A 24,298-nucleotide genomic window follows, 5' to 3' on the forward strand; every position below is an offset into this window, starting at 1 on the left:
GGAGAAGTTGGGGGGCGAACGCGGGAGGCTGGGGCGAGGCCCACGGGGCGCCGAGGGAGCGGACCAGATGGACGAAGGGAGTCAGGAGGGGCGACAGACGCCGGGACTTACCGAGCGGCTCCCTCATGCTGCCCTGCGCTGCCGCCGCCGCTCGGGCCGGCCGGGGAACAGCGCGACCCACCCCGCTCGCAGCCTCTGCGGCCGAGCATGCCCGGAGCCGCCGCCGCCGCCGCCCGGCTCTCCGCGGCCCCGCCCATCACCCCGCCCTCCGCGACCCAGCATCCCGCCCATAGCCCCGCCCCCGAGGCCTCACGATCCCCGCCCCACCCATCGCTCCACCCCTCGCGCTCCGCCCCGCCCCGTCCGACGAGCGGCCTCCAGGCTCTGCTCTTGGGCCGGAGGGCGGCACCCGGGGAGGGGGCGGACCGGTAGCCAAAGGCACAGGCCTACTCCGGCCCCGCCTACGGCACAGGTGAATTGGTCATCTTTTCCTCTTTCCAGTCTCTTGGGTTTGGGCAGCTTCAACGCTGTACGAATGTCCACACACACGTATGCATACGTACACTGCCACACAGAGATGCATACAGCCACACACACACACACACACACACACACACTTTCACAAAAACATACACGCAGGGAAGGTGTGAAGAGCAGAAGACAGTGACAACAGCTTAGTGCTTGGAATCTCCTTTAAAAGCAGACGGCTGAGTATCTAAGCTAGAGGCTTGGGGAGCCTTTACAGGTCAGCTACTCAATCCTGTCTCTTGGTAGATGAGGAAACGGGAAGCCAGGAGAAGGCAGAGGTCAGACAGATTGAACACATACTGCTCCCGGCCTCTCCACCTCCCTCACAGCCGCGATCAGACTGCTGCCAGGTCTGCTCAAGGGCAAAAGTCCTTGCACTTTGGAGGGCAGAGAAAAGACAAAATGTTCAACTGCTGATGAGTCATGGAGAGGGCGATGGTATTGGCTAAGTCAGCCGCCGGTCACTGCAGAAGGATAACCTTTCAATTGGACTTCCCTGGCGGCCCAGCGGTTAAAAATCTGCCTTGCAAGGCTGAGTATTTGGGTTTGAGCTCTCCTTGGGGAACTAAGACCCTACATGCCTCGTAACTACTGAGAGAGTGAATTCTCAGGTAGGTTGATAAGAAACCTGGAGTCCCCAAGGAGGAGAAAGGGGTCTGGGGCTCTCGAGGGGGAGAAAGGGACAAACATTTTTTCTACATCACTTTGTCTTAGTCACATAAGACGTTTTTTCTTAAACTCTGAGTTATTGTGGCAACAATTTTTAAGAATAACTTTCTTTAAGCCCAGAGCTAATGATTACACAACAAAACAACTCATCTTGGTCAACGGTATGTTTTTCCTTAAGCTCTATACTAATGATTATATATCCAGATAACCACGATGGTGTGATCTCTCACCTAGAGCCAGACATCCCAGAATGTGAAGTAAAGTGGGCCTTAGGACCTTGGCCCATCACTATGAACAAAGCTAGTGGAAGTGATGGAATTCCAGTTGAGCTCTTTCAAATCCTAAAAGATGATGCTGTTAAAGTGGTGCACTCAATAGACCAGCAAATTTGGAAAACTCAGCAGTGGCCACAGGACTGGAAAAGGTCAGTTTTCATTCCAGTCCAAAGAAAGGCAATGCCAAAGAATGTTCAGACTACCACATAATTGCACTCATCTCACATACTAGCAAAGTAATGCTCAAAATTCTCCAAGCCAGGCTATAACAGTACATGAACCAAGAACTTTCAGATGTTCAAGCTGGATTTAGAAAAGGCCAAGGAACCAGAGATCAAATTGCCAATATCTGTTGGATCATAGAAAAAGCAAAGAGAGTTTCAGAAAAACATCTACTTCTGCTTGATTGACTACGCCAAAGCCTTTGTGTGGATCACAACAAACTGTGGAAAATTCAAGAGATGGGAATACCAGACCACTTACCTGCCTCCTGAGAAATCTGTATGCAGGTCAAGAAGCAACAGTTAGAACTGGACATGGAACAATGGACTGGTTCTAAGTTGGGAAAGGAGTGCGTCAAGGCTGTATATTGTCACCCTGACTATTTAACTTATATGCAGAGTACACCATGCAAAATGCCGGGCTGAATGAACACAAGCTGGAATCAAGATTGCCTGGAGAAATATCAATAACCTCAAATATGCAGATGACACCACCCTTATGGCAAAAAGCGAAGAAGAACTAAAGAGCCTCTTGATGAAAGTGAAAGAGGAAAGTGAAAAATTTGGCTTAAAGGTCAACATTCAGAAAACGAAGATCATGGCGTCTGGTCCCATCACTTCATGGCAAATAGATGGGGAAACAATGGAAACAGTGACAGACTTTATTTTGGGGGGCTCGAAATCACTGTAAATGGTGACTGCAGCTATGAAATTAAAAGATGCTTGCTCCTTAGAAGAAAAGCTACGACTAACCTAGACAGCATTTTCAAAAGCAGAGACATTACTTTGCCAACAAAGGTCCATCTAGTCAAAGCTATTGTTTTCCCAGTAGTCATGTGTGAATGTGAGAGTTGGACTATAAAAAAAGCTGAGTGCCAAAGAACTGATGCTTTTGAACTGTGGTGTTGGAGAAGACTCTTGAGAGTCCCTTGGACTGCAAGGAGATCCAACCAGTCAGTCCTAAAGGAAATCAGCCCTGAATATTCATTGGAAGGATTGACGCTGAAGCTGAAACTCCAATACTTTGGCTACCTGATGTGAAGAACTGACTCAGGATCAGGAAAAGACCCTGATCCTGGGAAAGATTGAAGGCAGGAGGAGAAGGGGACGACAGAGGATGAGGTGGTTGTATAACATCACTGACTCGATGGACATGAGTTTGAGCAAGCTCCAGGTGTTGGTAATGGACAGGGAAGCCTGGAGTGCTGCAGTTCATGGAGTGGCAAAGAGCGAATGAACTGAACTAAACTGAATGATTATATAACAACAATGTGTCTTGCTCGAGGACATGTTTCTCCTTCTTAACAAGAACCTTCTGACTAATCTTGTTATATTAAGACCTATGTTTTGGGAGTGGGTCTGGTAAGATCTTTCTATTGCTAGTTCTAATCTTGTTAATTTAAGATGTATGTTCTGGCGGTGGATCTGGTAAAGTATATAAGGCCTTGATAAGACTAGTGACTGGGGCAGTCTCTGTCCCCCTTCTCATGTCTATGTCAGAAGCTTTCTCTGTCCTTTTTCGCTGTAATAGAACTTTTGCCACATGAAGTTCTGAGTATCTGAAGCCTGGTCCCTGGTCCTGAAGCAAAACCTTCTTTGGAGATCCCAAATCTGACATCATTCACTGTAAGCTATCCCTACGGAGCCTGCATGCCACAACTAGAGAGTCCATGTGCTGCAGCGAAGATCTGGGGAGCCACAACTAAGACCTGATGCAGCCAAATAAACACATTTTTTAAAAAAGAAGAAGAAAGAAAACTGTTCAGTCACATTACTGATTTCTGGCTGTGCTCTTTGCCATCACACCAATCATCTCTAAAGTCATGGCACTGTCACTGCAGGGAGTCCCAGGATGAGCCCTTCAAGTGCATGATTTTGTTTCAGTCCTCACCATTGTCCTATGAGATGGTGCCACTGGGAACTGGGGCTCTGAGAGGCCCTGCTGGTAGGCAATTGCAGAATCTGGCCCAAGACTCTCATTCTGAACCCTAACCACAAGGCGTGTGCAGTCTAAGAGAGCATGAAAGCCAAAACGCTTGTGCTGAAAAAGAAAGGCGATATGGTCAAGGGTCATGTGGTGAAATCATCTTTCTTGTATCCCAGGAAACCAGGAGGGGAAGATGGGAGCAGACAGCTTGCTCTGGAGCTCAAGGGGCAGATGGCTTGCGTACTTGATCTTGGGTATTCCTGCCACTTTCTAGGGGCTTCCCACATGTCACAGTAGTAAAGAATCCACCTGCTAGTGCAGAAGATGCAAGAGATGCAGGTTCGATCCCTGGGTCCAGAAGATACCTTGGAGAAGGAAATGGCAACCCACACCAGTATTCTTGCCTGGATAATTCCATGAACAGAGAAGCCTGGTGGGCTACAGTCCATGGGATCACAAAGAGTCAGATACAACGAGCACATGCTACTTTATAGATGTGTGACTTCTGTGAGCCTCAGTTTCTTGCCTAATACTATAAGTACAACAACAGTACTCACCTTGTAGGGAAGCCCTGAGCATTAAGTGAGATGAGGCCTCTTTAGCAACCAGCATAGTGCTGGCACAAGGTAAGAAGGCAGAAATATCAGCTCCTACCACTAACACCTATTCTAATGGTGCTCTGTTGGAAGGAAGGCTTCATGGGAAACGCCTCAAAGGCCTGGTAGGTTGCACTTAGGCAGAGCAAGGCTGGGCAAATAAGATAAGAAAAAAGCAAAGAAAATGATATGCAGAAGTTTTCCTGGGAAATCATAGTTAAGAAATCATAGTTATATACAGCAGTGACATGACTTCTTGTTATGAAAGCATGTCTCAGGGATAGACTGCTTCAGTGACACACCATTCCCATCTGTCCTCAATTTGTCAACTCAATGAAATAATTTTTTTTTTTTTTTTTTTTGCTGTGGAGCATCTATGTGCCCAGCAGTATGCACACACATGGAGCCAAATGTTCCCACGAGATCATTTATCAACCAGCACGTTGAGATCAGGACACGGTTTCCCACGGAACAAAGTTATATTGTTGGGTTTCTGGGTCAACCCCGCAGAAGTGTCCTAATGCAGCTGAACGGCTGTGTATTTGCAGCAGAAGACAACACTGAAGCAAAGGGAGAAACAAGCTAAATCAACCCACATAAAGCCTCTGTAATAAGAAACTGTTGGGGCAGAAAGGTGGGTGAAGGTAGCTTTCTTTAGAGGAAGGTGACAAGATTGCACTATCACAGATTCTGGAGAAGATGACTTCATGATTTCCTAGATTGTTGTGGTTTCCTGACACCAGCTCTCTAACATGATAAGCTCATTCCAAAATGTTTGCCTTTCTGCTTTCTCCAGCACAGATACATCCCTGGCCCAGCTCTCATGCCTTCCAGCCATGACTAAGATCATTTCAGATGCACAAGGAGAATGAAAAAAATGAGGATGGGGCAGAGTGGGGGCAGGGGGTGGGAAGCAAGGAAAAAGATGGGAGCCTTTTCTGCAGATTTGGGGCTACAATTGTGAAGAGGAAGAAGGGCAAGAGAAAAAAGGCAATGAGTATGGGATGGTGACTGTCTAAAGAGCACATAGACGGGGCGTGGTGTTTCCCCAAATGAAGGTGGAAGCTGAGGAGGAAAAAACCCATTGCACACTAGTTTATAGTACTTGGACCTGGAGTGGTGGGCGTGAGAGATGAGAACCAACTGTGTATACATGTATATGCCTGTGGTCTTCTGCCTTTTGTACACATACACACACGGGTATATGGGGCTTCCAAGATGCCTCAGTGGTAAAGAACCCACCTGCCAGTGCAGGAGACACAAGAGACACAGGTTTGATCCTTGCATAAGGAAAATCCCTTGGAGGAGGAAATAGCAACCCACTCCAGGATTCCTGCTGGGAAAACTCCACAGACAGAGGAGCCTCGTGGGCTATAGTCCTTGGGCTTGCAAAAAGTTTTACACAACTGAGCACACATGTATATGTATGCTTGTTATTATATTTTTAGAAAAAAAGGGCATTTCTTCATCAGGCAGGTCTCTGTAACTCAGAAAGCACCTGCATAGGTTTTATTTTGCCCATAAAAGGAATTCCACTCCTTCACCACCTCGCCTCCCAATCTCCCAATTATAAGGAAACTTCACCCCTCTCTCTCACCTACTTGATTTTGGGAGACTTCAACACAGGAAAAATATCTATCGCCTGCTTATGTAATTGTGAGGAAACAGAAAATGTGGTTTAAAGCAACTCTGAGCCTGATGCTGCCCGGGACCCTGAGCCAGGATGCCTCCTTGGCTGCCTCCACGACCCCGCCTCCTTGCGGGTTCTGGAGAAGGGATTTCACAGACTCAGGAAGGAACTGGATTACTGAGTCATCAGGACAGATGTGAGATGACCAGAGCAAGAATGCTTTAACGGTCTTCTTCAGGAAAAATAAAAATTAAAAAAAAAAAAAAGGCAAAACCCTTGTTTCTTTGATTTGCTGCTTTTTTTCAAGGACTCAGTGAAAAAAAAACAACCCTCCTTGCTTTAGGGCCTCAGTGATGACCTACCACAAGGTTTCCTTTAACTTCATTATTCTTTGATGTTTTTCTCAGTCTGTAAAAACACTACCAGTTCTTATTCTCTGAAAAGATTAATGTTCTCGATAAGATCTCAAAGTCCCTCTTGTTGGCTTGTTCTGGAAAGTCAGACAATAGTAGTTATACAAAAACTAGAAAGGGTTTTATGTTCACAAGTGCTAAGAAAACCTGTTTTTAGATATAGATATTTCTATTAATTTAGAGGCTATGCTGCATAATCACTTTTGACCATGAACTAGGAATTAGGCATGTTTTCCCAAGTGTGCTCCGTGGATCACTCACTTCAGGATCAACTCGGGGGGTCTGACTAAAAGCCAGACTCCTGGGCCTCATTGGACACCATCAGAATTTCTAATTCCTACAGTCGAGAGCCTGAAATCTCTATTTTAAGTACGTGCCCAGACAATTCATACACATGGGCAAGTTTGAGAAGCAGAGAAAGAGTACAAGAGGAAGAACTAGTGTGTGGAGGGCCTAACAGAATGATTGGCACACGATAAACATTCCCAGAACGGTAGCCATCAACGTCACTCCGTGAGGCTGGAAGACGCCCCAGGGAAATAAAGTGCATTAGGGGTGTGTTAACTGTTGCCTTAGAGATTTGGCACCAACCCAAACAGAAAATTTACAACCATGGGGATTAAGAAAAAGGATGACAAATACATTTCAGTACTATACCTTCACTCTAAGGAGACAGGATCTGCATGGTTATTGCATGAGAAAAATCACTTGCTGTCTCTTTCTCCACTTTCTCCTCCATCAGGCTACACCTTCACGGCCTCCCCGCCACGCACTACCACCGAGCGCCATCACCACCCACTGGAGCAGAATTGAGGTTCATTCCAAGCATCCCCCTGCCTGCAGACTGTGGTGCTTTGCCAGATTCATAAGGAAAACCCAATTCTCCTGTTTTCCAGGGAATGACAGTGGCTGGCTAGAATTGCCTGGGACAAAGGAGATACAGATGTGGCTTCCAGAGGACAGTGGACCAGCGCTGGCATGTCCACACACAGGCACGTCTGGCCTCCTCTCCTGCCATCTCACACCAGCTGATTGAGAATCTACCAGAATTAAGCTGAGTATTTTCTTTTTTCTTTCATTAAAAAAAAAATTTTATTGGCTGGGTCAGGTCTTAGTTGCAGCATGTGGGATCTAGTTCCCTTACCAGGGATTGAACTCGGGCCCCCTGCATTGGGAGTGTGTAACCTTAAACACTGGACCACCAGTGAAGTCCTAAACATTGAGTATTTTCTTTACCCTGTGTGACTTTTTTTTTTTTAATGGGAGATATGTGAACAACTATGAAACAAGTTGGTTATCAACATTAATTAGAAAAAAAAAAAGAGCCTGGTCTCCTGTATTGGAGGTGCATTCTTTACCATCTGAGCCATCAGGGAAGCCTTCCACTGGGGGAGAGAATAACATTATCAGGCTTTTATTGGGTCTGTGATAGCAAGCGATACAAAGATGACACCAAGGCCAGGGGAGAGGCAAGAACTTCCTTTCATGTTTGCTGTGTGCCAGGCATGTGGCTAGGCCTTGACTTAAATTCTTCCACAGTTTTGTTACCAGGGTTACTCACTCAGTTGTAGCGCACCAGGGTCCTCTGTCCATGGAATTCTCCAGGCAGGAATACTGGAGTAGGTTGCCATACCCTTCTCCAGGGGATCTTCCCAACCCAGGGATCAAACCTGGGTCTGCAGCATTGCAGGAGGATTCTTTACTGTCTGAACCACCAGGGAAGCCCAGGGTTGGATGATTTTGAAGGAGTGATTTGAGTTGAGTGCTGGAGAGGCTATGAATCTCCCATATAAAGAGAGTTTTCTACATCTTTGCTTGTTTGTGTTCATAAAACACCCACAGCAATTGGTTTAAGCTTCTAGGATTGGATTTATCATGATATATCTTGGATTTGCTGTATCAGCCTACGTGTTTAGTTCAGCTGCTGGATTTTGAGTTCTGGATTGTTCGTCTCTGTCCTGTGTTTTCTTAGGCTCCATGTTTATCTCTTTGGCATCCACTAATCACAAAGCCAGAGCAGTGGCCCGGTTGTTTACAAGTCTTCTGTGATCGGGGGCCCAGGCTGGAAACTACCTCCTTATCTAACCCTCATACCCCAAGCCGGTATTGTCCCTTCCCTAAATCCCCCCCAGGCAACCAGGGAAAGCCCTGATGCCCCAGAGTCCCCCAGAGCCACTCAAACCAGCCGGTTCCAAGCTGGCTCCCTAGCCCTGCCTTGCCCTTTTCCACAGGCACCGCAGCAAAGGCTGTGGCCCATGCTGTCCACTTGTTCTTCTCTGGCGCCTGGTGGACACTGGTGCTTCCCCCGCGGCCCTGCGTGCCTCTCCTTTCTAGGGGAATTGTGAGCGACACTAAACTTTTCCATCAAAACCATTGGCCTCTCTGAATTGTCACTCGAGCATGTGTGCTTAGTCGCTCAGTCATGTCCAGCTCTTTGCGACCCTATGGACTGCAGCCCGCCAGGCTCCTCTGATTATGGGATTCTCCAGGCAAGAATACTGGAGTGGGTTGCCATGCTCCCCTCCAGGGGATCTTCCCAACTCAGGGATTGAATCCACATCTCTTATGTCTCCATTGGCAGGCAGGTTCTTTACCACTAGTGCCAGCTGGGAAGCCCAAATTGTCACCCACCTCTATAAATTAAGACCCAAATCAACCCCTCTGTTCACTGCAACCTCGAACCACACCTTTGAACAGGTAGATAAAACAACTGCTCGTTCCACTGAATTATTGAATGTATCTGAAGTGAAAAATGGCCATCTAAACTGACATTGTGCAAATTCTGAGTTAAAAATCCTCACAATATGCACACAGTGAAAACAGGAAGCAGAGGGCTGAGGGTCCCCAAAGGAAAGATGACCAACACATTTAGAAAATGCCTGAGTTTTCTTGAATTTTTGGTCTATTTGTTTTAAATCTGTTTTGAGTTTTACTTCTGCTTTTTCTGTATTCTATCATAAACCCAGCTTAGTGTTCTCAAACTTTATTACCCTCTTAAGTTCCTGGTGATTGATTGACCATATATATATGGTCAATCTATATATATATATATATATGTATATATATATGGTCAATCTGATATATAGCTATGTATCAGATTGCTTGCTTTTTGGCTAAATCCAACAAAATTACATTTTCTAAAAGCAAATAATATAAAACATGCAAACAAGAGAGCCAAGGAGAAGAATTAACGGTTTGTCAGAAGCTAACTAACAGACATGAAATGTAAGTCTTAGAAAAGAAAATAAATCATTAGTGAACGTCAGCTTTTCATCAGCAGTGGTTACAAAATAACAGTAAAAGTCCAATCCCAGTGTCTCACTTGGTTGGAACACTTGGTTAGGAAGCGCCTGGATAACTCCGTGACTCCTGGCATGTTCCTTTTGTCAGCCACCGTCCCCTGGATACATGGAAACTTAGTCCATTTGTGGGGGGTCACCACTAATAAGGTCCAGTGACTCCCCATCTCAGCATCTGGGGTGGCCAGAGCCTCTGTCCCCACGTGGGAACCTGCACACACCTCCCATGGGAGAGGAGAAATTGAGTGCAGCTCTCAAGTCAGCAGGGAGCCATGTGTATTTCCTAGTGTTCTCAAACTAGTGAATGTATTCATCTTTGTCTCAGTATTTGTACAGGCTTCCCTGTAGTTCTTCATGCCTGGAATGTATATTAGAACTTCTGCTGAAACCACCAAATACCTGGAGGTTACCATAACTAACTAGTCACAGATGTCGTATTAAGTTCATCCCTATTTTTTTTCCCTCTCTACACGGTATACACTGGAGCCATAATATCATACATTCTTGAACAGATGCTATTCATAAACAAAACTAATATCTTTTCCAGAGAACACTGCCTGATTTGTGGTCAGGGCCCACCTGCTTATCAGTGAGCAAATCTGTATATGAGGTTATGATAGATTTTATATGTTGAAGGGGTAATTTAAAATTTCCTAGTTACTAATTCTCTGCTGCTAACTCATAATAAATTGTTTTATTATTATTATTTATTTTTCATTTTTACTTTCCCCACCTTTGCTAATGAACTGCAGTGTGAACAGGACACCATATGGGTGCAGAGATGGAGGATATGAGGATAAAATATTCTGATATTGAAGCAATTGCAGGATGGTAAAACTGACTTTCAGACATTTGATATAAAATGATAAGGTCTTTTTTACTGAAGTATAGTTGATTTACAATGTTGTGTTCGTTTCAGGTGTACAGCAGTGATTCAGATATATATATATATATATATGCACGTGTGTGTTCAGCTACTCAGTCGTGTCCTACTCTTTGCAACCCCACGAGTTGTAGACCACAAGGCTCCTCTGCCCATGGAATTTTCCAGGCAAGAATACTGGGTTGCTATTTCCCACTCCAGGGGATCTTCCTGACCCAGGGATAGAACCCGTGTCTCCTGCGTCTCCTGCGTTGGCAGTCAGATTCTTTACCCCTGAGCCACCTGGGAAGCCTATGTGTGTATATATATATTCAAATAAATATTCTTTTTTAGATCCTTTTCCATTATATGCTATTACAAGATACTGAATACAGTTCCCTGAGCTATACAGTAAGTCCTTGTTGTCTGTTGATTTCATATATAGTAGTGTATATATTTTAACCCCAAACTCCTAATTTATCCCTTCCCCACTTCCCCGTTGGTAACTATAATTTTGTTTTGTATGTCTGTGTTTCTACTTCTGTTTTGTAAATAAGTGTATTTGTATTGTTTGCTTTTAGAGTCCACATATAAGTAATAGCACATGGTATTTGTCTGACTTACTTCACTTAATACGATCATCTCTCGATTTTAGAGGTGTAACACCTATGTTTAAGGAAATATATTTAAAAGTTAAAAGAGAGATAGGTTTTCTTAGCTGCAGGTTTGAAATACTCATATAAGGACAATAAGAAAGAACCCTACAGACGCCAATACATCATTGCTTTGGGAAAAGAAAATCCTCTCCTTTTTTTCATAAAAGGGGGTGACCAGAGGTTAGTATCACATAAACATACCTGGCATTTAAATTAAAGTCCATGAAACATCTTTAGTGCACAGTTAACTGCCATTGCTACTCAGTAAAGTATATTTATTGAACACTCCCATTCTCTGGATTATGTGCTCTGTTTTGTGTCCCATGCTATGTGAAAGTGTTAGTCACTCAGTTGTGTCTGACTCTTTGCAACTCCATGGACTGTAGCCCTCCAGGCTCCTCTGTCCATGGAATTCTCTAGGTAAGAGTAGTGGAATGGGTAGCCAATCCCTTCTCCAACCCAGGGATAGAATCAAGATCTCCTGCATTGCAGGCAGATTCTTCACTCTCTGAGCCATCAGGAAAGCCACTATTTTTACTAATATTTCAAAATAAGAGTGTATTTTCCTGCAGAACCCACACATACAAAGTCCTCTTTCATCTCACAGATTGTAAGCTTCTTAAAGACAAGACACCCAATGACAACCTACCATTCACAACAGAAACCATTAAGGCTGGAAATGTCAGCTGATTTTATTAAATTTTGGGGCCATTTGAGAAAAAAAAATATAGGTAGCTGTCAGTGGCTAGGAACTCAGAGATGGGGCTCGCAAATCTGCATTTTAAACAAGTTCCCTGGTTCAAATGAGCAGCAAAGTTCAAGGGCCATGGTTTATGACAGATCGTGTTCTTAACTTACTACTGGCGGGTCCTCCTTGTGAGGCTTCCTTGTTTGCCTTGTAGACCTTGTTAACTACAAAGCCATCGGCTGTCCAGGGTGGGGAATAAAACATTCACGTGTGACCTACCTCCCCATCCCCCTGCTTGTCCGGCAGTGACATAACCTGAAGAAGCACTGAGACTGCAGTCAGATAGGTCTGGTTGGGTGTCCAGGGTGTCATTCATTGACCATGTATCTTTAGGGAAATCATTTTGTTCTCTGAACCTCAGTTTCCTTATAGGATAACAAACCACACTGTGGTTACGAGGATCAAATGAGATCTTTTATGAAAGCATTCAGAATAGAGTTGACATTCCATAAATGTTAGCCGTTATAAATGTTAAAGGTTGTGCCTTTCCAGGGGTCCACACGAGAATGAGTGAGAGTGATGTGAACTCCTGGCCATCATGTGTTCTCCCAGTAAGAGCTCCCAGTGTCTTCATGTTCTGGAGACAACATGTAACTTCTGAGAGCCATCCCCTAATTTGAGAGCCAAGAGAGAAAATTATTTCTCTTCAGGCAGACTTTGTTTTAGTGTATTTTGCTTTAATGTGCTTCCCAGATAGTGTGTTTCTGACAAATGGAAGGTTCATGGCAACCCTGCACTGAGTAGGTCTATGGGCGTCATTTTTCCAATAATATTTGCTTGCTGTGTGTCTCTGCATCACATTTGGATAATCCTCACAGTATTTGAAATATTTTCATGATTATATTTATTATGGTGATCTGTGATCATTGTTACTACAACTCACTAAAAAGCCTCAGGTGGTGGTTAGTATTTTTACCAATAAAATGTTTTTTAGACATAATGCTATTACACACATCAGAGACTACAGCATAGTATGGGCATGACTTTCATACGCATTAGGAAACAAAAACATTTGTGTGACTTGCTTTGTGTCTGTCTTCACTTTATCAAGGTGGTCTGGAGCTGAACCCATAATATCTGTGAGGCCTGCTTGGATTCATTCACTTTTTGCAGGAAAAACGTTACAGAGATATTAGGTGATTAACAGATTGTAAGAAGGACTGTTCCACTTAGCCTCTTAATTGAAAACCAAGGCTGGTTTCCTTCCTTCCTTCCTTCCTTCTCTGCAGATGAGAGAATGGTATCACAAAGAGCATGTGCATTTTCAAGTTATAACAAAGGGTCAGAGCTTCTGAAAGCTACTTAAACGTCAAATGCATTCAGATAAGAGACCGCGTAAGGCAGGATGCTAAGAGCTCCCTACATTCCGCCAGGAATCCCAGGTATCACAAGATCCCCAGAGAACATTTAATGAGAGGACTCAGTTAATGTGAGATGTGACAGCTCAGAGCTTAATCTGAGCGCATGGCTTTGTGTATGTGTGTGTGTCTGTGGGGTGTGTGTGTGTGGTGTGTCTCTGTATGTGTGTGTGTCTGACAAGAGGGCAGTAAAAGGGCTAGCTTTCAGGATTTAGAAGAGTAGTTTTAGCCCAATGATGAGAGGATGCAGAAATGTGTTCGCAATCTTGACAAAAACACTGTGGACCGAGTAACCACCTGACACTAACTCAGTGCTCTGAAGCATCCCTGAGTGGGTAAATCAGCGGGACTTCCTCCGGATGATACACACAGTGTACCTGCCACCAGGACACTACTGCACTGACTTGCACCCTTTTCTTCCAAATTTAATGGGAGGAGATTTTATAACAGAGTGTGACCATGTTATAAACCCACCGAGGAACTTCCCTAGCAGTCCGGTGGTTAGGACTCCATGCTCTCATTGCCGAGGACCCGAGTTCAATCCCCAGTTGGGGAACTAAGATCCCACAAGCCACGTGGCATGCCCACCACCAAAAAAAAAAAAAATTCACTGAAAGTTCGAGTGATTTCAAGCTTAAGTCTCTTTGTGTGTCCTGAGGCAGATTCTCTGACCTAGACGTTCTGAAGAGCCAGCCTGGCTGTCTGGCCTGGCTTCTAAATGTCCCCAGGTGGCTCGTGTCTCAGTTCCTCATGTGTGGGTGTGTCACGGCAGGTGTAGTGCTCACGGCCACAGCTCTGCATCCATCTGGACACATGTCGGCTGTGATTTCCGGGGATCTGAAGCTGCCGTGACGCCTACAGCAGGCAGGAACCCACAAAGGGAGCAGGGCTGTGGTGGAAGGTGACGGGGCAGATGTCAGCTGTGTCATACCCCCCAGTGCCTGTCCTGTATCCACCCGTCCCATCACATGATGCTTTCAATACCTGCTGAGTCCTGGAAGGCAGGACCCTCCCCCACTTTTTTTTTTTTCATTTCCTACGTTCAACTAGTTTAGAGAAGCTTCAGTTATTTTATTTCAGTCTAGATTACACAAGCAGATCTCTATAGACAGCTTTTTCCCTGGGGCAAAAGCCTCTGGAATCCAGAGGGTAGTGGGACACGGTAGTCCTCCTCTCTGAAGGGAATAGACAGGCTTTAAGGATGGAGGGTCGAACATAATCACAGTTCCCTCTGAGTCCAAGAAAAAGCCCACGACACAGACTCTGTGACATGCTGCTTTCAATCTGCTTTCAGTAGGAGTCCTTAGGAATAAAGTCCTCTCCTCGTTAAACCCATTAGCCTAGTGACTTTCACACAGCTTTATCCCAACTCCAGGGAATGGCCTCATTGATCTAATCTTCTGTCAGCAGCAATGACACTGGGTAATTGTTATATAACAAGTGTGCTAAGCAGAAAGGGTGCCCAAGGTTGGCTCCGACTTGGGTGGATTTTGAGACAAGGCTTTCCCCTTAACCCATTCTAGAAACTTACATTGATTCCAGAGAAAAATGCCTTGCATCCAGTGAAGCCAGTGCCACATCAGAAATGCCAAACACCAAACACTGGCAGATGCCAGCCTGTCAGAACCGTGCCATCAGATTATGGAGCAGCACGGTGGAAGAACCCAGAGCAAGCGGGGAAGGGAAAATGCACTCGAAATGAGGGCAGTTTGTCTTTGTTTCAGTAATATCTGCTAAAGGGGGAAAAAGCATCTTGGAAGACTTAGAGTAAAAAAGCAAAGAGCTGTCACACCTCTGCTTGCCCAGCCTGCCGCTCCTGTATCCTCATTTCGTGATAACATGCGCTTCCCAGCTCTGTCATTTGTTCTGAATCTTCTCCACTGAGATGACAAACGGAGTTAGCCTCATGTTTCCTGGGGCAGACGTGTTTTCACTTCTCATTTAGAAATATGGTTCATGCAGGGACTTTTTGAGCGTTTGGTACCCACTCAGAAATCTGACAGAGGGATTCCTTTCTTGAGTTTGCACACCAGTGTTTTATCAAAATAGTTACACTGCCCAGGTGGTCCTTGACGGCAAGAACCACAGCTGGGGCTGGATTTCAAAGTGGGATGCTCCAAGACTGTGGGGCTCACTCCACCAGATAGAGAGGTGGGGCTGCCCCATTCACCAAGGGACCGCATCCCAGTGTGTGGGTTATCCCTTCTCTAGTTGTGGAGTTGGATTGTGAATGGCCATCTCTGGCGGGGGGAGGACAATAGTACACACATGTAGTCCTGGGGAGCATGGCCTTGCTAGTCCATCTAAATTGGACTCTCAGGCTTCCCTGGTGGTCCAGTGGTTAAGAATCCACCTGCCAATGCAGAGGATACAAGTTCAATCCCTGCTTTGGGAAGATCCCACTCGCTATGTGGCAGCTAAACCCATGGACCACAACTACTGAGCCACCACAACTCAAGGCACAACTACTGAAGCCCCTGTGCTTCTGCTCCGCAACAAGAGAAGCCATCGTGATGAGAAGCTTGTGCGTCGTAACAAAGAGTGGCCCCCAGTTGCTGCAACCAGAGAACACCCAGTGCAGCAACAAAGACCCAGCACAGCCAAAAATAAAAAAAATAAATGCATAAGTCTTTTGAAAAATAAACAAATTAATTGGACTCTGGTGTGATGGGACCGAAAGACACCTGCCAGCCTCAACTTCCCAGAAATCGAAATCAGCATGAGCCATCATACTTGTTGAGGCTGGAAGGAAACAAAAGCCACACTATACGCCTGCAAGAACCAGCTGCAAAGGCTGAATTGCCTGGGTCCATGTTTTATTCAGAGGAGAGTTGCTTGAGGGAGAGGAGAAGGGACATTCCCCAGCAGAATTCACTTGCCCAGAATGGCAGGCAGAAAAAATGGACATGTAGGTGATTGAGCTGGGGAAGATGGGAAAAAACATTTGGAATCACAGAAAATATTAACGATGCTGCTGCAAGGCACCAGGAACAGTCCAGTGCCACCTACACCAGAGGGAGAGCTCCCAGGATTCCCTGTGGTGAGGTGACACACAGGTATGGGCAGAAGGTGGTACCTGGAACTGAGGTGTCTACACCATTGGCAAGGAATTGAACAAAAAAATTTACTTTTCCATACCTTTTTTTTTTAACCATTTCTAAGTGTATAGTTCAGTGACACTAAGTACATTCATGATGTTGTACAACCGCCATCACTATATCCGTTTCCAGAAATTTTTCATCATCCCTGATAGAAGTTCTCCCCCTTAAGTAGTAAGTCCTCATTCTTCCTCCCTTCAGCCCCTAGTAACCTCAATTTTATTTTCTGCCTATAAATTTACCTATTCTATGTTTTCTCATTTTCTGTCTGGTTTATGTCCTCAAGGTTCGTCCATGTTGTAGCATCAATTGGAATGGCCTTCCTTTTTATGGCTGAATAATATTCCATTGTTTGTATATGTCACACCTTGTTTATCCATTTGTCTATAGATCAATAGATGCTTGTGTTGTTTATACCTTTTGGCTATTGTGAATAATACTTTCGGGAACTTTGGTACAGAAATGTCTGTTGAAGTCCCTGCTTTCAATTCTTTTGAGTATGTACCTGGGAGTGAAATTACAGCTCATACAGTAACTCTATGTTTAACTTTTTGAGGAACTTTCAAACAATTTCCTACATTAACTGTGCCATTTCATATCCCACTAACAACGAATGATGGTTCTAATTTCTACACGGGCTTCCCTGGTGGCTCAGTGCTAAAGAATCTGCCTGCCAAAGCAGGAGATGCAGGTTCAATCCCTGGGTCTGGAAGATCCCCTGAGAAGGAAATGGCAACCCACTGCAGTATTCTTGCCTGGGAAATCCCATGGACAGAGGAGCCTGGCAGGCTACAGTCCATGGGGTTGCAAAAGAGTCGGATATGACTTAGTGACTAAACCAGCACCACTACCACCATAATACTATTACCTCCAGCACTGCCTGAAATCCTGGTGCAAAAAGATGTTCTGTTAGTTTTTAGGGCTATCAATCAATTGTGTATATAAGTAGGAGGTCTATAGGTATATCAATTTCATTTATTTGTTGCAGTTTAAACTTAGCAGCATTTGTATAAATGTTATATACTCTGAAGCCTAAGTGTAACTGTTTTTATCTCTTTCTTATAAATGAATAATTTTGAATATATATTTATGTATCTCACACATAATGGTGATGATGGAACCTTTTAAAGTGCCTTGGAACAGATAGTAGTTTTAGTGCAAGACAGACCCATTAGCTGTCAAACTCAGCTTCCCATGGGAAGAAAAATAGAGTCAGTTCTCAGATAGTGCTAAGAAAAGCTTTCACTTTTTCTAATACCTTAGGATATGAATTCTTTTGTAAAAAAAATTGCCTTGGGAAGACTATGACAGCTCACTGTTAATGAAGGTCACAAACTGGAAGGAAAAAAAAAAGCTTCTTTGATCAAATGATGTGAAACCTAAATCAAAGTGATGCCATTGATTCCAGACTAAAAGTGCACATTTCCAGAGTTTTCAAATACGCATGAGTTCTCTGTTTGACTTCACTTTGTATGATCTCTAGGCTCATCCATGTTGCTTCAAATGGCATTATTTCATTCTAATAACAGAGTACTACTCCATTGTATACATGTACCACATATCTTTATGCATTCGTCTGTTGTGGACACTTAGGTAGTTTCCATGTCTTGGCTATTGTGAATAGTGCTTATTTGCCACTCTTTTTATGTGACCTTGCATTGGTCTTTACTTTCCAGAGCTTCCTGGTGGCTCAGATGGTAAAATTGCCTGCTTGCAATGCTGGAGACCCAGGTTCAATCCCTGGGTTGGGAAGATCCCCTGGAGAAGGAAATGGCAACCCACTCCAGTACTCTTGCCTGGAAAATTCCATGGATGGAGGAACCTCACAGGCTACAGTCCATGGGGTCACAAAGGGTCGGACACGACTAAGCGACTTTGCTTTCACTTTCACTATCTCTATATTTGTCCTTTAGTCTTTACTGTAAGATTCCCTCTAGCTCAAGAATTCTGTAATGAATCAAAGTCATAATTTTTCTTTCAATAAATTTAATGTCAAGTTAGACCAAAGGTGAGAAGGGATAGTTAGGGAGTTTGAGATTGACATGTGTATACTGCTATATATAAAGTGGATAACCAATAAGGACCTACCATATAGCACAGGGAACTCTGCTCAATGTTAAATGGCAGCCTGGATGGGAAAGGAGTTTGGGAAACAATAGATACATGTATACTTATGGCTGAGTCCCTTCACTGTCCACCTGAAACTATCACAAGATTGATAATTGGCTGTACTCCAATACAAAATAAAAAGTTTAATAATTAAAATAGAAAGAACTGTGCTGGACTACAATGTGGAACACAGATTTTGTGGAAAATCTGAGAAGGCGGGCCAGTCAGAGCTACACATTCACAGAAGGGTACTTGAAGGAGATGAGATAACTTACAGGATAGGAAGAAGGAAGGGCTCCCAAGTAATGGACAATAGGAGTTATGAGCCAAAGATGTGAGCAGTTTCAAGAACCACAGGGGTGTGTTGGAAAGTGTGTGTGTGAGTGAGGAATGATGGGCTGACCCCCAAGATGCTCTTCAGTTGTTTTGCAACTGTGCCGAGAACTCATCTCCAGCACCATCCATGCCTCAGTTTACTTTTCTGTTTAAGAGTCCCATGGACTCAGGGTGATGTCCAATCCATGGGGTTCTAACTGCCTGCCCTTCTCATCAGCACAGCAGAAATCTATGGCATCAGAGAGAATTTTGTTTAACCAGATTCTAACATCAATCTAGTCCTTCCTCTGAAAAGTCTACTTGTTTAAATGAACTCCAGTAAAATGTTCAAAATTGAAATTACATGACAAATTTCATAGACAAAAATGACAAAACTCTGTATCTCTACCAACTCTTGAAAAATGGGCAATTTAGAATTATTTTTAGCATTAAACTGTCACCAAAAAAATAAAACTGTACATGAAATTTTATAAAAAGGGATTTTTCTCATGGAAAAATGAACATGTACGAAGCACAGTAAAGATTAACTGCCCAGGAAAACAAAGCTTACTTATTGTCTGCCTCTTTTTAGATATTAAACTTTTTCCCTCCACAAAGGCCTGGTTTGTCCCTTTGGCAGACAAGTCTGTTGTGCTTTTTACTGACAGGGCAGAAAACAGAGTCTGCTCCCCAGTTTGAAATGAGCTGCCTTCAACAACGCAATGAAGAGCTCATTTGTTTTTCTTTGCCTGCAGGATGGTGTCAGTAGGCCCAAGGTAGAACGTTCTGTCTGTATTTCAACCTTAGCAATTGTCTTAGTGCTGAACTTTCAACAGTGAATTCTTCATACTGAGAGACATGTTGCAAATCTAGATCATTAATACTATGTAGGTTGGGTGGAAATCCAATTCCACTATTGGAAAAAGTCATTCAGTGTTTTGTCCCAACAGACAAAGGCCTCCTCACTTTTGTCATCCCGGGCCTTCTCGCAGCTTATACTCTGGATCAAGAAATGGGCAATGTCCATCTAGCTTTTTCCAGCCAGCAGATATGAACGCTTGCCAATCTGAGGCATATGATCTGAATATGTTCACCTACTTCTTATATACAAAGAAGCTAGGTCTTCCTGATAAGTCAGAAGTAGTCTTTCTAAAAGGTACACTGATAAATGTCTCTCATATTTGCAAAGTATGGCATGCACATCTTAGTTTTGGGAGATTTTTATCTCTTGCTAAAGAAGTTCCAATGTTACCTGTCAGAACAGCAGGATAGGACTTCCCTGGTGGTCCAGTGGTTAAGAATCCACCTGTCAATGGAGAGGAGGTGGGTTCGATACCTGGTCTGGGAAAATCCCACATTCCATAAGGCAGCTAAGTCTGCACACCGCGACTACTGAGACTGCTCACTCTAGAGCCCTTGCTCTGCAACAAGAGAAGTCACCGCAATGAGAAGCCAGAGTACTGTAACTAGAGAGTAGCCCCTGCTCACCACAACTAGAGGAAGCCTGCTCGCAGCTAGGAAAACCCAGGGCAGCAAAAAAAAAAAAGAATAGCAGGATAGACATAGAAGATGAACTCCAGATTGGGGGCTGGAGCCAAGGGTGGGAGTCCCGGTTCTTCTGAGTTAGGAATAGCTGTGTGGTGGAGGCAGACCTGTTCCCCCTATCAGCCTCTCACAACTGCACATTCTCTATCCCAGGCAGGAAGCCAACTTAGTATCTGATTGTCAAGTTGGGGAGGAACATTGTCCAACATCATTTTGTCAGTAATACAATTGCCTGGCTTAACCAGTTCCCAGTGTGGGAGGGGAAGGTTAGTAGGGGAGGTTGTTTCTCTGTCTCTAGTCAAAAAGACCTAGCATGGACCCTGGAACCCCGCTGGAGTTGTCAATTTGGCTTAAAATGAATGAAAGTAGAGAGAGTGGATCTGGTAGGAAAAAAAACCAAGCAGGTTGAGTGTGAAGATTATACACAGGCAGTTGGAAGTAGTTGATGTGACTTCCAACTCCCAAAGATAGATCATTAGCATTCTAAGAGCAAACAGCAGTCTTTCTCCTCGTGGGACGTTCAGGAGAGAATGGTCACCCTTAGGACTTCCAGAACACACGACCTTTCTGAGTCTGGGGTCTCAGCCAACGCTGCAGGAACTCAAAGAAGTCCCCCCGCCCCAACTCCAAGATTTATGTGTTGACTTAGAACAAAGGGAGATGTTTGCCAGCTCAGGGTTCAGGTTTAAATCAAAGAGTTGAGGAGATAGCAAGATAAAGGGCCTGATTGCATTTCAGTTTCTTTCTCTTTTAAAAATAATAAGGGTCAGGAACACAGTGACCCTAAAGCAGGAGCTGGACGAAGTCCATTTGGTTTCCAAGCCTTGATGTGGGAAGAAAAGACATGACACGGACCATTGATCTCGATCCCAAGAAGGATGATGATGTACAAACAGTTATGCTCATGAATCAAAATGGAGATTTTTATTTTCCCTCTTTGGGGTAAATTTTGAGAAGCCATTGCTGGTGAGGGCGGGACTTCTGCCTCCAGCTGCCTCCGCCTGGTGGAGGAACTGAACTGCGGAGGTGTTGATGGGAGCATGGCTACCTGAGAGTGAGCAAGGCTCAGAGACCAGCATCTGTCTCCCAGAATCTCTTGCTCCCCTGCTTGTCTGCCTGCCCCATTTGGCAGTCACTCACAAAACGACTGCTGTGCCTCCATCTGGGGAATCTCCGAGGAACATCGGGGATGTGGGCTGTGAAACGTGGATGTGCCTTCCAGATTTTTTATTTGTTGCTAATGGCTTTCTAGGGACAGAAATGTTGGGAGACCCTTTTGGACCTGGTGCTCACTGGACAGTTGTTTCCTAGGATATGGGATGGCCACCGCCATTTTTGTAGCCAGTGACACTGATTTATCCAGGGTGGTGAGGAATCACGTAGGTGAGTTAATCACTCGGAAGAGAACAGCTGATGCCAGCTGTCTAGTGAACAGCAAGGCTTTATTGTATTTTGAGGCTTTTAAAGTGCACACACACACACTCCCATCAACTCTGCTGTATGTATAAAGTGTTAATCACTCAGTCATGTCTGACTCTTACAACCCCATGGGCTGTAGCCTGCTAGGCTGCTCTGTCCATGGAATTCTCCAGGCGAAAATACTGGAGTGTGCAGCCATTCCCTTCTCCAGAGGATCTTCCCCACACAGGAAAAATCCAACCCAGGTCTCCTGCATTGCAGGCAGACTGTTTACCATCTGAGCCACCAGGGAAGCCCCTAAGTATAAAAGCTATTTGCAATTCATGAAAATGTGATTGTGCCAAAATGAGTTCAAAATGTGTTTTGTTCCCAATTATGGTCATGAAAATAGTCCAAAATGGTCCTTGTGTCCCACTAGTGAACTTCAATGACTTGGTTACTCTCACCTTCTCAACCTAATGGTGCTGATCTGTTACCATCTTTCATGTAGGACAGGGGTCCCCAACCTTCAGGATCTAATGCCTGGTGATCTGAGGTCAAGCTAATATAATAATAATAGAAATAAAGTGCACAATAACTGTAATGCACTTGAATCATCCTGAAACCACCCCTGGAAAAATTATCTTCCACAAAACCAGTCACTGGTGCCAAAAAAGTTGGGACCGCTGATGCAGGGGTATCACCCAGAAAGCTGCAGAGCCCAGCCATGGGATAATGGTGTTCTACACAGTTCTTTATATCCAGAGCTAATTTGACTAAAGATCCTCTGAGTACATCAAGGTCCCAGACTCATCATAGATACCACCTACTTCCTTGCTGATGTCTTGAGTCTCTGTTTAAGAGAAAAATTTGCACAGGTGATAAGTAGTCACAGGGGTGGGGAGTTGGGATGGGGGGGATGAGTAAAAGAGGTGATAAAGAGGAGAAAAATGTGAACCTTCTAGATCTTTCCATTGCCTATTCCTAAACCCCTTTCCATACTCAGCCGAAGCTCCCCAGTATGGAAACCAGGAGCAGCAGGAACCTAGAAACTGAAAATCAAGGTGGAGGCAGCTCAGGAATGGTGGAACATTTCGGCCTCTGGGCAGGGCTGCCGTCACACAGCGGTGGCCTGGGCCCTGTCAGCTCACTGTTGGGTGACTTCTGCTCTAATTCACAGGTTATTGATTTATCGGGTCGAGGCAGCGGAGGGGAACCGACCCCATGGCAAGATTAGAAACGACAGCCAGATGCAGACCCAGCCTCAGAAACGATGAGCACTGGTCTCACAGCCAACCCCTCACCACCTCTCCCTGCCGTGCGCGCACTAATCTCCTGGATCTGACTTCTCCTTCCGGGTCTGACTTTTCCTTCCGGGTCTGACTTTTCCTTCCGGGCCTGATCCTCTGCCCACAGGCGCTCAGGCATCTGTCCTTATCCTCACGGCTAAATAAACCCATTCAGACCCCAAGTTAACGGCGACTGACGGGTCTGTTGGTGAGAAGCTCTGTCTGCAACATGATTTCTGACAAGTCGTTTGGCATAATTAAAAAATCGCTTAACAGAGCTAAGAAAAAACTCCTCAAAAATAGATGTGATTCTGGATGAGATTCTAATGGTATAATGGACTCTCGGTTTAAATTTATCTGTAAAAGAAGTTCCTGTCAGAAGCAGGGTGGAGAGGGTGGTTAAAGTTGGCAGCAGGAACACATGGTGACTGACGTCAGATTTTCTCGGAGGGGCGTGGGAGTTAGGAAAGGGGGAGATGGGAGAAGATGACTTTATCAGCTGTTTGAGTTTCCTCGGGGTGGCAATAACTATATTTTAAACTCTATTCAAATTCTTTAATGTCAATCTACTTTAGGCATAAAACCAAAAATATGTTTTCTATGACATAATAGGGATCCTCCAGAGAAAGAAAGAAGAGTGGAGAATGGGAATGGGAGGTGGGGTGGGCCAGGGGATTGAGTCCCTGGGTGGTGTCTGGGGGGTGCAAGTAGAACTGTAGCAGCAGGGAGACACGTATTTGCATGGTAGCTCCTGGCATATGGGCACAGGCCATGAAGAATACTAGGGGTTTACAGTTGTCAAAACCATCCCAGCCAAATTGAGAGAGTAGCTTTGGCATACAGACACTGCTGCTGCTGCTAAGTCGCTTCAGTCGTGTCCAACTCTGTGCGACCCTGTAGACGGCAGCCCACCAGGTTCCCCAGTCCCTGGGATTCTCCAGGCAAGAACACTGGCGTAAGTTGCCATTTCCTTCTCCAATGCATGAAAGTGAAAAGTGAAAGTGAAGTCGCTCAGTCGTGTCCGACTCTTAGCGACCCCATGGACTGCAGCCCATGAGGCTCCTCCGCCCATGGGATTTTCCAGGCAAGAGTACTGGAGTGGGGTGCCATTGCCTTCTCCGACAGACACTACCATGTGTAAAATAAATAGCTAGCGGGAAGTTGCTGTATAGCACACGGAGCTCAGCTGGCTGCTCTGTGATGACACAGGGGTGGGATGCGGAGAGGGGTTGGTGGGAGGGGATATGTGTATTCCTATAGCTGATTTACATTGGTGTACAGCAGAAACTAACACAACATTGTAAAGCGATTATCCTCCAATTAAAAAAAAAAAAAGCAAAAGTCATCCCAGCCAACCCACCT

The 24,298-nt window shown here is 44.8% G+C and overlaps 1 protein-coding gene across 6 annotated transcripts in view; it reads right to left on the minus strand.

Moving 5' to 3' along the window:
* Positions 1–24,298, minus strand: part of JCAD (junctional cadherin 5 associated) — a 78,402-nt gene that overhangs the window by 37,148 nt on the left and 16,956 nt on the right. For 4 of the 6 annotated variants that reach the window (XM_025000880.2, XM_025000875.2, XM_025000879.2 and 1 more), the window contains exon 1: positions 112–209. The exons of 1 other annotated variant lie outside the window; for it this stretch is intronic. The gene's annotated coding sequence lies outside the window, so the exon portion shown is untranslated. 6 annotated transcript variants of the gene reach the window in all.

This window comes from Bos taurus, chromosome 13 (assembly GCF_002263795.3).
Source record: "Bos taurus isolate L1 Dominette 01449 registration number 42190680 breed Hereford chromosome 13, ARS-UCD2.0, whole genome shotgun sequence".
Classification (NCBI taxonomy): domain Eukaryota; kingdom Metazoa; phylum Chordata; class Mammalia; order Artiodactyla; family Bovidae; genus Bos; species Bos taurus.